This window comes from Schistocerca nitens, chromosome 3 (genome assembly GCF_023898315.1).
Source record: "Schistocerca nitens isolate TAMUIC-IGC-003100 chromosome 3, iqSchNite1.1, whole genome shotgun sequence".
Classification (NCBI taxonomy): Eukaryota; Metazoa; Arthropoda; class Insecta; order Orthoptera; family Acrididae; genus Schistocerca; species Schistocerca nitens.
This window is the reverse complement of record NC_064616.1, coordinates 269,115,194-269,131,507: the sequence shown is the minus strand read 5'-3', so window position 1 is coordinate 269,131,507 and position 16,314 is coordinate 269,115,194. Positions and strand designations below refer to the sequence as shown.

Below are 16,314 nucleotides of genomic sequence, written 5' to 3'. Positions count from 1 at the left end.
TTAAATTTTCTTTGCCTTAGTCTGGAACCAAGCACGTATGATTTAACTACATCTAAATTTAGCTTCTTTATTTCGCGCCAATGGGTAAACTCTACTAATATTTTTACCTTTTAGTTTATTTAATATCAAACGTAAAATACTGCAGGGGCAACAAACAGAACATTTTTTTGCAAAGTGATCTCTCTGAAACTGAAAAACTGCGTTTCTTGCTATCGTCAATTTTTAGGTGCTCAACAAATACAACTGTCAGTAAGTTGGCCGTTAATGATGAAAGAGAGATTACATAGTTGAACAGAACTTCATCTGTAGGAGGAAATGTCACGCTGTTAAGCGGAACTCCTAAAAAAGTTGCGTAACAACAGCTACAGGTGCGTTGGTTTGCTGACACTACTTAGTGATGTTGGATGAACGCGAGCACCATCGTCAATATCTCCGAGACTGTTCAGGAATATCCAATGAATTTATCAGTGTGAGAGACCTGTGGTCTCTGGTGGCATATTACCAAGTAGCAACGTATTTACTATTTATTCGGTTTCCTACGCACAGTTGCCGTTGTCGCTGTGAAAATACCTTCACTTTAGTGAAGAAGCCTGTCATACGCTATCACCAAAACCTACAAAACAAAACACAGTAATGCAGCAACCATCAGATGAGACACACTTATCACAGTGTGTTCAGTCTGTCCTGTCACGGTACAGGGAAGTACGCAAAAAAAAATGCAGAACTGTGCCCTTAGAGGCATTGTCCAAAATGTCCAACACGATACGGTAGAATGTATGGAGGGTCGCAAATGGCTGTCTTACTTGGTCAAGAATTCCACGAATCTGGCGTACCGCTGAACAACAAGGTCCATGTGAGTATCGACCGGAGTCCCGCCAACTAGCGCCTTCATATGTCCCCAGAAAAATAAGTCCAATGGTGCCGTCCCTGGGGACTGAAATGGCAGCGTAACAGGACAACCGCGACCATCCCATTGTTGTCCAAATCAAATGCAATTACTTATTCATGAGCCACAGTGGAACCAGCGTCCCTTATACAAAAAAACTCTGAAAATATCCCTAAATAACCTCAGAAATGTTGTAGGTGGAAATCAAATTCACTTAGAGCAACTACAGTTGTTCTGAGAAGCATTAAAATAGTGAATAATATAAATTTTATCGTAACTCTGTGAGTTTAGGTTTTCTACAAAAATTCTTTACAATTTCTTAGTTGTGTTCACTGACTGCAACTTCGTTGTTTCCACTTCCTGTACGGCTCGCAGAACTTTTCGATTACAGACCCAAATTTATGTGCAAAATAAATACATCTAACCAATGTAATTCATTAATTTCGGAAGTATTTCATAACAATAGGGCTCTTGATATAGTTTAGCACCATACCGAAGATAAACTATTGGGCCTGGAATTCCGGAGCGCAGGAAGAGGAAGACCGAACGTAGCCTCTATCTAACATACTTTAAGTACATGCAAGACATTCAAGAAAACTCGTCCCTGATAACTTGTGCGAGTCTTGCAATGAGACAGTAATATCTGTATATTTAACGAAATTATAGCTCATTTAATCCAATAACACTTTATTGAAGGATCGCTTCTACCCAGAAGAATGCGTAAATTCAATTGTGACTCGTATATACAGTTTCCCTACTGTTTCGGAGCTTGCTCATAAAACGAACGTTTTACGTAGGAGTGCGATGGGAATCAAACGCTTCCGTGTAGACTAAATTAAACTGAAATCATCACAGATCATTCCTATACAAAGTCAGGCACACGTTTCGCACTAACATTCTCAAAATGTTCAAAAATATTTGATCTAATCATCCTAAGGTGAGCTTTGTTCACTGTGGTCATCTGCCGAGCAGTTCTAGGCGCTTCAGTCTGGAACCGCACGACCGCTACGATCGCAGGTTCGAATCCTGCCTCTGGCATGGATGTGTGTGATGTCCTTAGGTTAGGTAGGTTTCAATAGTTCTAAGTTCTAGGGAACTGATGACCTCAGCTGATAAGTCCCATAGTGCTCAGAGCCATTTGAACTGTGGTCATCTAATCGAAAGTATAATCAGTATTCTCGTAATATTGCGTTCACAGTTTTGTCCGAGGTGCTAATGTGTTATAGCCTACCCTCTGACTTTCTAAAATACTGCAGGCTTGTGGATGTAAGAAAACAGAAAACAACAGAACTGAAACTGTGAGGATTGGTCGTAATTTGTGCTTGGGTAGCTCAGCTGGTACGACTATTGCCTATCTGAGGCAAGATTCATATCCTTCATCCAGCACACAGTTCAGGGAGTTCCATAATAGAATAACAGTTTACTTGAAGATTTTGGCGAGTATCTCGCCTTTCAGATGTCATTGTGTTATTTCTAAAGTGTGTTCTATCAGAAAATACAGCGAATTACTGATGTCTGCATTTTTAAATTGTGAGGGTACAAATTTTAGAGCAGGAGTTGCTAAGAATAGGCTTGCAATCTGTACCGTGGCTTGTGTACCATAGCATTGCCTAGCTGCACCTTCCCTCACCACCGCATCATGCTGTCTGAGCTTGAGGGTGGGAAGAGGGAGGGTGGGGTGGGGTGGGAATTGCGAACACACCGACTTCAGATTGCAATGTAGTCGCACCGCATACGACTTGGTTTTGTATTTCATATTTTTCAAAAATTCAGATCACAAAAAACAAATTGCAGTGTTATTGAATTTTTTTGGCACGCTGAAGACATGGTTTTCTGGTACAAACTGTTGGCTTACAGACAGATGTGGAAAACTTAGCAGATTTTCGCTCTCAGGTTGCCATGTAATGAGGTATTAGTTTCTCAGTCAAAAAACGTCTTCCACACCCGTTTGTTGATCGAAATATCGCAGCAATTTTGCAACCTCATTACGGAGACGTGGAAATTGTAGCTGAGGAAAACAATGTACATATCCGGGACAGTTTTAACGTAAATGGATTTGTCTTTAAAATGGGAATTACACTGCAGATCAATCAGTTTCAACTGCACGTACATAGTGGCGCTTTCAACAGAAACGGCAAACCGTCTGAAAGCAAGCTCGAAAACAGATGTGACTGGCAGTGTCTTCAAAAAGTTTAGAAAACTTTGCGTGTAATTCTTTCTCCTGATCCCGCATTTTCGTTACCACCAGTGAGCTTAGGAAACCGAACTGCGTTTTTTTTTTTTTTGTAGGAATTTGTCATTACTACAATGCAGTTTCCTTTTTAAATGCATCCCCATCAAATCGCAAGAATTTAGTTCTCACCTTGCAATGTCTTACTGTGGGCAGTGTACAATCAAGCCCAATTAAAATGCGTGATCTGCAATCCATTCCGGATGTTCTAATCTTCGTTCCTGCACACCTTTTCAATTAATAAATTCAGCATCAGCTGGTTTTAATTCGAAAAATCGTGCCATGTATGCCCCTCGACTTAACCAATGTACTTTTCACTCTGCAGCGGAGTGTGCGCTGATATGAAACTTCCTGGCAGATTATATATATAGTCTTCGTTCAATTCCATCGAAAACTGTTGCAACTGATGATGGAATAATGCATGCAACTTCAGAAATTTTGCTGGTCGTGGCACCAGTTCCTCCACCTGCTCCATGCAGGTAAACTTAGCGCACAGTGCTTCTTGTTGTACAGAACAACTAATCCAATATGTCAATCGTAATTTTTTTACTTTTTGTTGTCAACAAAATACTTAAATTCTTCCTGCATTGTATTGTACTGTCGTTTCTTAGAAAATTTGCTGTACCCATCGATTATGCAGGTATATATTAGATACCGAGAATCCTCATCCCTCACTTCTCTCACTCCTATTCATTTTCAGAGGCATGTGACGACAGATCGCTAGACTACCTCTTTCAGTGCAGTCTTTCATTGGACCTGTGAACATCCTTCATACCACGAACGACTAGCGAAGGTTAAAAAGCCCTAATACCACGATTCTGCCGAACTGAAGACCGCAAACTTCCCCACGGCAATACTAAATGAAATGTCGTGCTGTGCTGGGTAATTCCTAGAAAAGCCGAGACATGCCGAGCCTCCAACCGATGCAGCCCGCACATCGGGCTCGTGTGCCGTTTGGTACGCCGTGGCCTGCCCTGTTTAAAAGGGAGATCAAGGCTTAAATACAGAAAGCAGCGCCAAATGGATGTCAATTGTGGTAGTACTGCAGAGATGAAGAGGCTTGTACAGGATACATAGCATGGAAAGCTGCACCAAACAGGTCTCCGGACTGACGACGACGAAAAAAGTGGTTTTGTGTTAAATATCTACTACCATTACTTACTTGACTCATGTCGGTTGCTTCAAAAAGACAGACAAATTTCCTACCTCATCCTTACCTATCCAGGCTAGTGTTTATCTCAAATGATTAAGACGTCGACAGGTAGCTGAACTCTAATATTCCACATTACACCGGGTCCACTTTACGAAGGAACGTAGTTTTCCAAAACACATCACATTCGACAATGTGCACAAATTTCACCGATCAATGACGACGATTTGATCACCACACATGGCTTCTAAACTTACAAGATTTCGGTGTCGATCTACTACTTTTTCCTTCCATTCCTCTTACCTGATCCTCTCGACTCCAAATACACCGCGTATTAAGTGTGAAATCTGTCACGCCATAGACTTAATTATTCTGTACTGAGAGACACATATTGTCCGTGGCCTTTCTGATCATTTGTTTTTAAATTACGAGCAAAACTGTAAGTTCCCACGCACGAGAAAAATGCTTGCGCTAAAACACTCCAAGCAGCTGAACGAATATTACGTCAGCTTTTCGCGCTCTGGTGTAACCAAACAATTTCCGGCACTTCACAGATACAATATTAATGTGCTTATCGGTTCACACAGCGCCATCTGTACATACAGTTTCTACAATGAGGTGACAGAGGTCACGGGATAGCGATATGCACACACACAGAAGGCGGTAGTATCGCGTACGCAAGGTATAAAAGGGCAGTGTAATGGCGGAGCTGTCTTTCTTCTCAGGTGATTCGTGTGAAAAGGTTTCTGACGTGATTATGGCCACACGGCTGGAATTAACAGACTCTGAACGCGGAATGGTATTGAAGCAACAGGGATGTGACATTCCATTTGAGAAATTGTTAGGGAATTCAGTATTCAGCGGTCCACAGTGACAAGAGTGCCGAAAACACTAATTTTCGGGCATTTACCTCCCACCACAGAAAATGCAGTGGTCGACGGCCTTCATTTAACGACCGGGCAGTTGTCAGTGCTAACAAAGAAGCGACACTGCGTAAAATAAACATAGAAATCAATGCTGGACGTACGACGAACGTATCCATCAGGACAATGCGGCGAAATCTGGCGTTAATGGCCTATGGCAGCTGACGACCGATGCGATTGCCTTTGCTGATAGCAAGAGATCGCCTGCAGCGCCTCTCCTGGGAACGTGACCATATCGGTTGGACCCTACACGAATGGAAAACTGTAGCCCGATCAGTTGAGTCCCGACGTCAGTTGGTGAGAGCTGATGGTAGGGTTCGAGTGTGGCGCAGACCCTCCGAACCCATGGATCCAAGTTGTGAACAAGTCACTGCACAAGCTGATGCTGGCTCCAGAATGTTGTTGGATGTTTTTACATAGAGTGGATTGGATTGTTTGGGAGAAGAGACCAAACAGCGAGGTCATCGGTCTCATCGGATTAGGGAAGGATGGGGAAGGGAGTCGGCCGTGCCCTTTCGAAGGAACCATCCCAGCATTTGCCTAGAGCGATTTAGGGAAATCACGGAAAACCTAAATCAGGATGGCCGGACGCGCGATTGAACCGTCGTCCTCCCGAATGCGAGTCCAGTGTGCTACCACTGCGCCACCTCGCTCGGTTACATAGAGTGAAAACTTGGTCCTCTGTTCCAACTGAACCGACCATTGACTGGAAACGGTTATGTTCCGCTGCTTGGAGACCATTTTCAGCCATTCATGGTTTCCTGTTCCCAAACAACAATGGAATTTTTATGGGTGACAATGCGCAATGTCGCTGGTCCACAGATGTTGGCGATTCGTTTCAATAAGGTCCTGGTCAATTGAAGCGACGCCCAACATGAATCCCATCGAACATTTATGGGACATAATCGGGATGTCAGTTGGTGCACAAAATCATGAACCGGCAATACCTTCGCAATTATGGACGGCTAGAGTGACAGCATGGCTCAGTATTTCTGCACTCGGCTTCCAAGGACTTCTTGAGTTTATGCCACATCAATTTGTTGCACTACACCGGCAAAAGGAGGTCCGACAAGATATTAGGAAGTATCCCACTACTGTTGTCATTCTGTAGTGACTGACGTATCTTGTTCGTGGCCTTTCTGAACTTTTGTTTTTAAATTCCACGCAAAGCTGCGAGTTATCGTACACGAGAAAAATGTTTACCCTCAGACACTCAAAGCAGTTGAACGAATATTACGTCAGCTTTTGTCGATCTGGTTTTTAAAAAACTTTCCGGCAGTTTACACATAGAATATAAATGTGCCTAACGTTTTATGGTTCAAATGGCTCTGAGCACCGTGGGACTTCTGAGGTCATCAGTCCCCTAGAACTTAGAACTACTTAAACCTAACCAACCTAAGGACATCAAACACAGCTACGTCCGAGGCAGGATTCGAACCTGAGACCGTAGCGGTCGCGCGGTTCCAGACTGTAGCGCCTAGAACCGCTCGACCACCCCGCCCGGCACCTAACGTTTTAGACAGTCCTATCTGTGTATACGGTTTACACGTCTACACATGCTCCGCAAGCTGTTGTACAGTCCATGATGGATGGTATTTTGTGCCAGTATCCATTTTCTTTTCTATTGCCTTGGCGCACTAATCTTTTTTATCTTACTCTCATGATCACTACACAGTGTGATACAATGCTCCAAGGAGAATTGTCTCACCGTCTTCCTAACTTTCTACATTTATCCAACAGGGTTTCCCGAGATTTGCGTCGCCTTTCTGGCAAGGATTCTCATTTAAGTTCCCCGAGCACTTCTGTTACGCTTTCGTACGGGCTATGCCGACCCGTTACGATCCTCGCAGCACGCCGTTTATTTAGTTCGATACATACTATCTTGCTTACACGGGGGACTGGAACACTGGAGCAATACTGTAGATATCGTTGCACTTGCGTCTTTTATACTTTCCCCAGAATCCATCCAAAAAATGTAAGATCTTATTTGCCGTGCTACTGACGTCAAGTATTTTTTCCTTTTCACACCGTTTTGCAATATTAAGCCACGACAATAAATGATGTGACAGGAAACAATAGCTTCTCCCGATTCCGTTACATTACTTAATTGAAGAAACATTTTTAACTGCCTGAGCAACCCGGCGTTGTCCAGGTATTTATTTATAGCTGTGCCCGAGACATCGTAGATGTGGAATTATTATTTACTTATAAAGCTTATTTCTCTACATTTGAAGTACTATGATTGACTGAAGAGTTTGTTTGCTTCGTTAACACGGAAGAGTCACAGAGTAGGCTGGCGTAAAGCTCCATGCCCGCAACGTGCAACATCTGACCTTCTGCTTTGTTTATGGGCATGGCATAACAAACTAACCGTGAGTTGTACATGTTTAAAACGAAACGGTAAATTATTAGGAGTAAGTGGCATTCGGGGTATAAAAACTCGCTCGCCTGCGCCATTTCCCATTAAAATTTCCTTTGGTATGGTATGTTTCAAAGAATTAACTTTATGTCTCTGTGAGTAAAGGGTTCTGCAGAGCGAGATAAGACATGAAGCTCTCAATGAGAGTATGACGCACCTTGCTGTCGGGAGGAGTTTCCATAGAGCGCGTTAAAGCCTGATGTTCTGGAATTGCAGCAAGTCTCAACCTCACGATTTTCATTGGATTCTTGACATCGCAAAGTCCTCAGTCTTTTAGCCATTCTGGTGTATTTAGAAAGACTCGACCGTTTTCTAGGCACCCAAATAACAAAGCAAACTTAATAAATCCATTTTTCCTAGCAAAGAATATAAATGAAAGCTATCATAAAGACCGAAGCAACGTCGTTAAGTTTTTAATAGCAAAGTGAAATCTGTAAATTCATATATCATAGTCAAGTATATTCAACGTTAGTTTGCATAAAAAAAAAGCTTGTGGAACTTAGTTCTGTCACTGACGAAACTTCCGAAAATACATTTGTCACTGGGTTTAAAAAGTAACAGCGCCATCTATTGGTTCTTTGGTATACTATGAAACCAATAGCGCCAGTTATTGCTTCTTTGGGATACTACGAAACCAAGAACGCCGGCTATTGCTTCTTTGGTGTACTACGCCGCTAGGATTAAACATCTGAACTACTAAGCTGACCATATGATTTTAGATAAAATTTTAAATTAGGAACTTTTTTTCGTGTGGCAATTTTGATAAAAAAAAAGCGGTAGGCTGTCCGAAGCTACGCTCAAGTTACATGTGAAAACCCATGAAAATTTGTCTGTTAGTTTTGGAGATTAGTGTGTTCAGACAGACAGAATGGTTTTACAGTTTCATTATTAGTAAAGATTTGCCGACTCGATAACTTGTATGGTCAAATGAGACTTATTACATTAACCTACGTAATTAACGTTTCGTCCATGACAAAATGCTCAATACTTGCTCAGTAATGCTATGGTTTTGTCACAGTCAGCACCACTTTGTTACAGGCATGCGTAGTTTACACAACACACGGTGCGCAATGTAGAACTCATTAAGGCTAATATAGGTACTGTTACGAGATAAAACGGAGAATGGCCTACTGTGAACCTGAAAAATATGAAACATTTTGCTGTTGTCGTAACTTAATAATTAGTGAAGACAGTTAATACGCAACGAGAAAAAAAAAGGTACACTATCTTTTAGTTCAAACTTTACTTTAGCGAGCCAAATAAAAAATACACCAATAGATACACATCATTACTACAGACTGACTGTAATGCTATAAGCACTTTGAAATTGCGCTCCGATTTTGCTATAAATCGCCATAAATTTCGGAAGACAATTCGGATTCCGTGTCGTAGCTACAATCTAGCAAAGATAAACTTTGCCTATTAACTCACGCGTTTAACCTTAGGTATAAATTCGAGATTAATTTTATCCATTTTAAGTTTAGTTGAAGTCATGGCTGCGTCACATACAGCTATCCAAAGTCACAGGTAGTCGTTTCTTTCAAGATGAGAGATGGAACCCGGATGGTCCATGTAGAACACACAAATTGTCTTGCCGGAATCAATATTCATATTATAATGCGTCTCTACGTCTACAGCTGTTTCGTAGATCGTAGGACGCCATAGATGAACACGCTGCATGTCATTATGCCAGGTGTCAGTATTTCTTCGATGTTTTTATGCAGCAGTTTTCACTGGTTTCGTTCTAAAGTGGGTGTACATAATTGAAACAGAGATAATACAAATTGCATAACCATGTTTTTGCAGATGACTACCGCTTTCGTAAATATGTAAAAATGTTACATGAATTGTAATACAAACAAGTCAGCTATATGAACTTTGTTTTACACAACTGTTCCTTTCTTAAACAAATCCCTATTAGTTACGAAACAGCTTTACCAAGAGAGAATTACGAAATATGGTATCGTGTATGTAAACTTTTTTCAAAGCCCTGGCGAAACAAAATGTCTCCGTCATTGCCTCTAAGCAGATGCGCTTTGAAAGTAATTTAGTGACACTAAAAACTACCATTATTGCCAGAATTTCAGCTCCGAAGGGTAACGTGTAATTCTGCAATAGTCTTTGACGTGAACAGTATATGGAAATACCTTTCGTATAGAAGACTTTCAAAATATAAACTCAGTGGTGTCCCTCGCTAATTTGTTGCTGCAAAAATATACAGTCCTTTGTACGGGAAACCGACCACAAAGACTGACGACTCACAATTTAGGATAACAAAGTAGAACTAGCTGAATTTATAATCATTTGCATGAACTAATGAAAAGTAAAAAACAGAAAAATCAAGTGCTTAGCGACGACTGCCTGTGTTAAATCGTAACCAATCAAAATACATGGAACAACAGTGACGTAACGTGGCACGCGTAAGCAATTTTAATTTTCTTCCACCTTGCGGATGACAGAAGAGGTAGCATTAACTTATCGTACACTCACCACAGGCCTTAGGGTCTACAAGAAAGCGATTATATAAAAACACATCCATAACGCACCATAGTGTCATTCATACTGTATCCTTAGTGTGTTGTCTGTGTATGTTACAAGCCCCAAGCTTTGCCGAGATTACGCGTGATTATCGAAGCACTACGTTTTGGTCCTTAACTATCAACCAACAGATGTCCGAAGGCATCGATCAAATGTGAGTAGAGTATTTGCATCAGCGTTTGTGGCCAAACAATATTTTACTGCAGTAGCGACCAAAGCGCCATTGTTGAACGTCTCTAATTTTTAATTTCGTATTATTATTATTATTATTATTATTATTATTATTATTATTATCATTATTGTAATACATGTTTGAACAATATCTTTTAATGAGATGACGGTGTGATGATCGCTGACATCATCAATAAATTTCAGGTTATGGGAGTACAGACAGAAACGACCGTTGACATGGCAGAAACTTCTTAATATTGCAAGTAATTATCAGCTCGGTGACGCAAAGACTGTGCGGTTGTTAGGGATGGGAAAATATTCGTGATGCCGACCAAAATCAAATACCAATGATCGACACGAGGCAAAATTAGATCAGGATATTTCAAAAGCTCTATTTTTTCGCATATGTTAGTAATCTCCAGTGTATTATTTGTACTACAGCATGAAGTTCAACTCTTGTTATTGGAAACCAATAGCGATTACCTTAGTTACAACACCCGTAACTGTGGATCCCTCCACGTAGAACAAGGAAGAACAACTCATACTCAGAGACATGAGAGCCATTTTGGTTCAAAAATGGTTCAAATGGCTCTGAGCACTATGGGACTCAACTGCTGTGGTCATAAGTCCTCTAGAACTTAGAACTACTTAAACCTAACTAACCTAAGGACAGCACACAACACCCAGCCATCACGAGGCAGAGAAAATCCCTGACCCCGCCGGGAATCGAACCCGGGAACCCGGGCGTGGGAAGCGAGAACGCTACCGCACGACCACGAGATGCGGGCAGAGCCATTTTGGGTCATTCTTTATAATACACTGCGAACATACATACATGTGTTGGAAAAGGAAACGGGTTTTAGAGGATAGTTAAAATCATTTCTTGTTGATAAATGTTTCTACAATACAAGGGAAAAGGTTATCATATAGGATTAGTAAGTGCTCAACAATTAACGAGGACGTAGTAATCTGTTCACTGACATACCGTATATGCTGTGTTTATCTTTGCGAAAGAAGGTTTCTGATGTTCGTTTTCTGTTTTCTCTTCGAGATGTAAAGAACGAATGTGGTGCAACAGTAGTGGTGACGGATATAGCGTCGGTAGGTGCCCATGTGTTACATTCCTCAACAACTTTATATAAAGCGTTCATGTGTTTACTTTTATCAGAAGTGCAGTTATAGTTACATCGTCGTTTGTTGTCCTTTTGGACGTTGTAACACCTTTGTAAACTACGTACATGTGGTTTTCTTTCCTAGCCATGTACCGAGCGAGGTGGCTAAATCAGTGAATGCGCTGGACTCATATTTGTGGGGGGGGGGGGGGGGGGCGAGAAGAGTTTGTGGCCATCCTGGCTTGAGTTTTCCATGATTTTCCCAAGTTGCTATGGTGACTGCTGAGATAGTTCCATTGATTAGGCCATGGTGAACTTCCTTTCCTATCCCCGTCTAATTTTACCCTACGTTGCGTGTGTGTGTGTTTTATGTATATGTTTATTGTTGCCGTACTGCATACGACATGTCCGATACTGTTGTACTATATGGTCCAAGGACGAATAAATAAATAATAAATAAAATAAACTGGATCCCCTCTACAATCGTAAAGCTAATGTGATTTGAAATGTGGCTGCACCGTCCGCCGAAAGGTAAAAAAAAGCATGAGTGGATCACAGATCAATGATCAAGTATTTTACGGTACTGGTAGAATTGTGAAATTCTTACCGTCATCAGATGCAGTAAAGCAACATATTTTGTCCATATGTTTCGAAACGATTAGAGTTTTATCCAACTTGTCATCAATGGAAAAGTAGAAGGGATACATGCTCTTGGAAAGAGAAGAGTTTCATGGGTCCAGAATCACAGATAATGACTCGATATTGAACGCATTGCCACACTACAACGGCCTGGAGTCAAGAATGTTCCATAATAGTTGTTAATCTTCTTTAAGGACATGCCACTAAAAATTATCATTGTTTCAAAAGCAATTTTTTTGTATCTCAGCAATATTGTGTTTATATCTCAGTAATACTTTCAAATGTTAGATTAGAGATTTAAACTTTGACCATCTCTGTAGTCTGTGTGACGGTCTTCTATCTCCTGGACCATGACGATTCGATCCATGTGTATAAAACTGGCACTAGCATTAGCCGATCATAAAATTACTGTACCCAGGAGTGAAAGCGCTTCGGCCGCCTTATCGCGAGTTTTTATTGTGATATTTCACGAGGACATGCTGCACCACTTGATTGTATATGCACAACTGTCCTGGAAGCATTCACAGTGCGATGCGTTTTCCTTAAACACCACTATACTTGTTTGCCGTACCGTCACATCGTGTTTCCCACAACGGCCACGGTGTAGTGCAATAATGACGTAGTCGGGTAAGGCACAATCCCGTTTAACATCCGCACGGGAAATGAGAGCGGATGGTCGCGTATGCGATGCTGGAGAGAAGACACGTCGAAAACGGCTCGTAACAACGGTGTTTGCTTCAGACATCAGGGCGGGTGCATTATCACGAATGTAACAGACAAATACAATGGACCACAGAAGCGCTGTATCGTGTTAATCTAGACAACGTGAGCAGTCGTAGCACCAAAGGGGCAATGTGACAGACACTCACGGTTTGATAGGTAAGTACACGATGCGGTAGGCCGGTCTGTACGGTATGGTACCCAAGCTGTCAGACCGGCGACGATTCTTGACGAGGTCGCTGTCGCGTTTCTTCATGAGGTCGAAATCGTGTTGCACTGCGTACGTGTAAGGCACCATTCCACTGCGACTCACTGTAATACCCGGCGCCCGTCAACAATCTGGGATCATCTCGCCTCGACACCGAGGATTGTCAGAGACGCGTCGTCAGAGCACAAACAAATTCGCACGAGGAAGGTCGGCTTGCTCGCGGGCTCGGCTACATACTGAGCACAGGGTGCGCCGAAGTTTCCGGTGCGAACAGTCCGGGAAGTGACGCGCCACGAGGCCGGCGCGTGAGCCGCCACAAACTCCAATCTTTAACGTCCGCGAGCGGCCGCGGCAGCCAGTAGACTGCCATCAGCTGAGTGACGGCCGTAGATAACTGACAGAACTCCCTGGTGGCCGGCCGCGCAACTAACCCGCTCATGCTAGCCGCGCGCCAGCCTAAAAAAAGTACCGTCTAAGGAAAACACAGCCAAGCCCACGCGCTCTTCACTACCCGCGGCCCTGCGCCTAATCCACTCACCTACGAAATCTGAACAACACGACAGCTATGACCACTAACACATTGTTTTCGTCGGTTAACACGTCTAGCACTTCAAATACTAATCTGCTCTCCTTAGCAGTAATAGTTCTGTTCATCAGTAGACAACTTTTTCAAGGATGTTGGACGTGTCACAGTATTATAGATTAAGAAGAGAAAATATAATTTATATACGCAGGCATTTATAAACGTGCATGGACAGGTCGTTGCCTAATAAACGGTGTCCTAATAAAAAAGACACAATTTAATTTTTTAGTAAAATACGTACCCTATTTGAAAATTTGAAATATTTTTTTCTCGCACACATTAGTACACAATACTGTTACCTTTGAAAAACAATATCGGACAAATTTTGACGATTCATAACGGTTTCAAATGGCACACAGACAATGGAAGATATACACGATGCTTCAAAGAAAAAACCGACACAGTTTACGGGCAGGTTCCTTACAGCAAAACAAAAAAAAAAAAAACAATGTCTAGTAAAAAACGGCTCTGAAGCGCATATCTTAAGAGTAATGAGCACTTGTTCATAAGAATAAATGTGTTTCACACTACCGAAGACGGAAAAATTAGACACTAGCGAAGATAAAAAATGGTTCAAATGGCTCTGAGCACTATGGGACTTAACATTTGAGGTCATCAATCCCCTAGAACTTAGAACTACTCAAACCTAACTAACCTAAGGACATCACACACATCCATGCCCGAGGCGGGATTCGAACCTGCGACCGTAGCAGTAGCGCGGTTCCAGACAAGCGCCTAGAACCGCTCGGCTACTCCGGCCGTCGAAGATGAACAAAATAGGAAAACTAAGATCACAGTTTAACGTCCCATCGACGGTGCGGTCGTTAGAGACGGAGCACAAGCTCGTATTAAGAAACGCTGGAGAAGGAAATCAACCTTGGTCTTTTCGAAGAAATCATCTGGCATTTGGCTGGAGCGATTTACTAAAATCACAGAAAACGTAAATATTGATGGCGGCACGGCGTTTTGAACCGTCGACCTCCCGAATGCGGATCCAGTGTGCTAACCACTGCGCCACCTCGCCCAGTCGAAAATGAATAAATCCTCATAGCACTTAAGGTATGCATTTTCGAGCCCGGGTTTACTAGACACGTTTCACTTATTTCTGTATAAGCAACCTGTCCCTAAAGTTTGTCGGTGGTTTTATTTCGACACTCTGTATATTTTATATATGTACACAACGTAGAGCAAACAATTTCGAGGAATTTCGCAATGGATCTCCTGTGAAGAAGTATCTCACAACATGCACCTGCAGCTGCTTCACAAGCTTAAGACGGAAAGCGTCATGTCAAAGTTAAAAACCTGATAATGGAGCTTTCGGTCCGAAATACCTATCAGAAATAAAAACTATAAAAACGCTAACAAAAACATGAAAACCGAAATATAGATAGCCGACCGACTTTTACTCATAAACCCGCCCTGATAGCCACGCGTTAGCACGCCCTGGATCGAATACGCCTTGCAGATTGACGACGAGGAACGGTGTGCCAGAGAGCCTGGATGGGGTTTTTAGGCGGTTTTCCTCATTCATCTAGATGAATACCGGGTTGGTCTCCCATACCACCTCAGTTACACGATTCGCATGGGATAACAATAGTCGCAGACAAATGGGCTGCACAAACACCGTCCGGTGTCTGCGGAGAGTGGGGATGGGAGGCGGTTGGCCAGCCTGTGAAGATTTTTTTTTGTCATCAGTCTACTGACTGGTTTGATGCGGCCCGCCACGAATTCCTTTCCTGTGCTAACCTCTTCATCTCAGAGTAGCACTTGCAACCTACATCCTCAATTATTTGCTTGACGTATTCCAATCTCTGTCTTCCTCTACAGTTTTTGCCCTCTACAGCTCCCTCTAGTACCATGGAAGTCATTCCCTCATGTCTTAGCAGATCTCCTATCATCCTGTCCCTTCTCCTTATCAGTGTTTTCCACATATTCCTTTCCGATTCTGCGTAGAACCTCCTCATTCCTTACCATATCAGTCCACCTAATTTTCAACATTCGTCTATAGCACCACATCTGTGAAGATAAAGGCCAGGAGAAAGAAGAAAAACGGATTTTTATTCACAATATATCCATCAAAACTTCGTAGACAAGAAATAAGCGTTTAAAAACAGTTAATGACGTTTTAGTACATTTCTGGATCTGTTTCCGCAATGACGTGCCCAGTTTGCTCCTTTGATTGAGGAATAGTTACAGGTTTGCTCGCGTAAACACTTGACTTCATGTAAACTCGCAGCAAATAGTCACCCGCGCCATGTCACTAGACTTTTGTGGCCAATTCCGGTATCCATGGCGTGAAATTACACGACCGAGAAATTTGCCCAGCAATTGTGTGCGTGAACGCCCGCGGGTGGCGTCATTTTGCTGGACTCAATGGTTTTCGATGTCCATCCTCTCCTATCTGGACCAAATACACTTACTTATCATACTGCGATGACGCACGCCATCCACTGTCACTGTATTTCCAGTGGAAGTCTTGAAAAGTGAGGCCCAGCCACTCTGCCCGTCCAAAATCCGTATCGCTCGCAGAGCACACATCAGCTTTTGAAGTAGCCGGCCGAAGTGGCCGTGCGGTTAAAGGCGCTGCAGTCTGGAACCGCAAGACCGCTACGGTCGCAGGTTCGAATCCTGCCTCGGGCATGGATGTTTGTGACGTCCTTAGATTAGTTAGGTTTAACTAGTTCTAAGTTATAGGGGACTAATGACCTCAGAAGTTGAGTCCCATAGTGCTCAGA

At 42.5% G+C, this 16,314-nt stretch overlaps 1 protein-coding gene across 1 annotated transcript in view; it reads right to left on the bottom strand.

Moving 5' to 3' along the window:
• The window catches only part of LOC126248235 (cAMP-specific 3',5'-cyclic phosphodiesterase), a 953,544-nt gene extending 940,570 nt beyond the window's left edge, over positions 1-12,974 (bottom strand). The window contains exon 1 of the mRNA XM_049949066.1: positions 12,938-12,974. The gene's annotated coding sequence lies outside the window, so the exon portion shown is untranslated. The remainder of the gene's footprint in view (positions 1-12,937) is intronic.
• Positions 12,975-16,314: the final 3,340 nt, after the last annotated feature.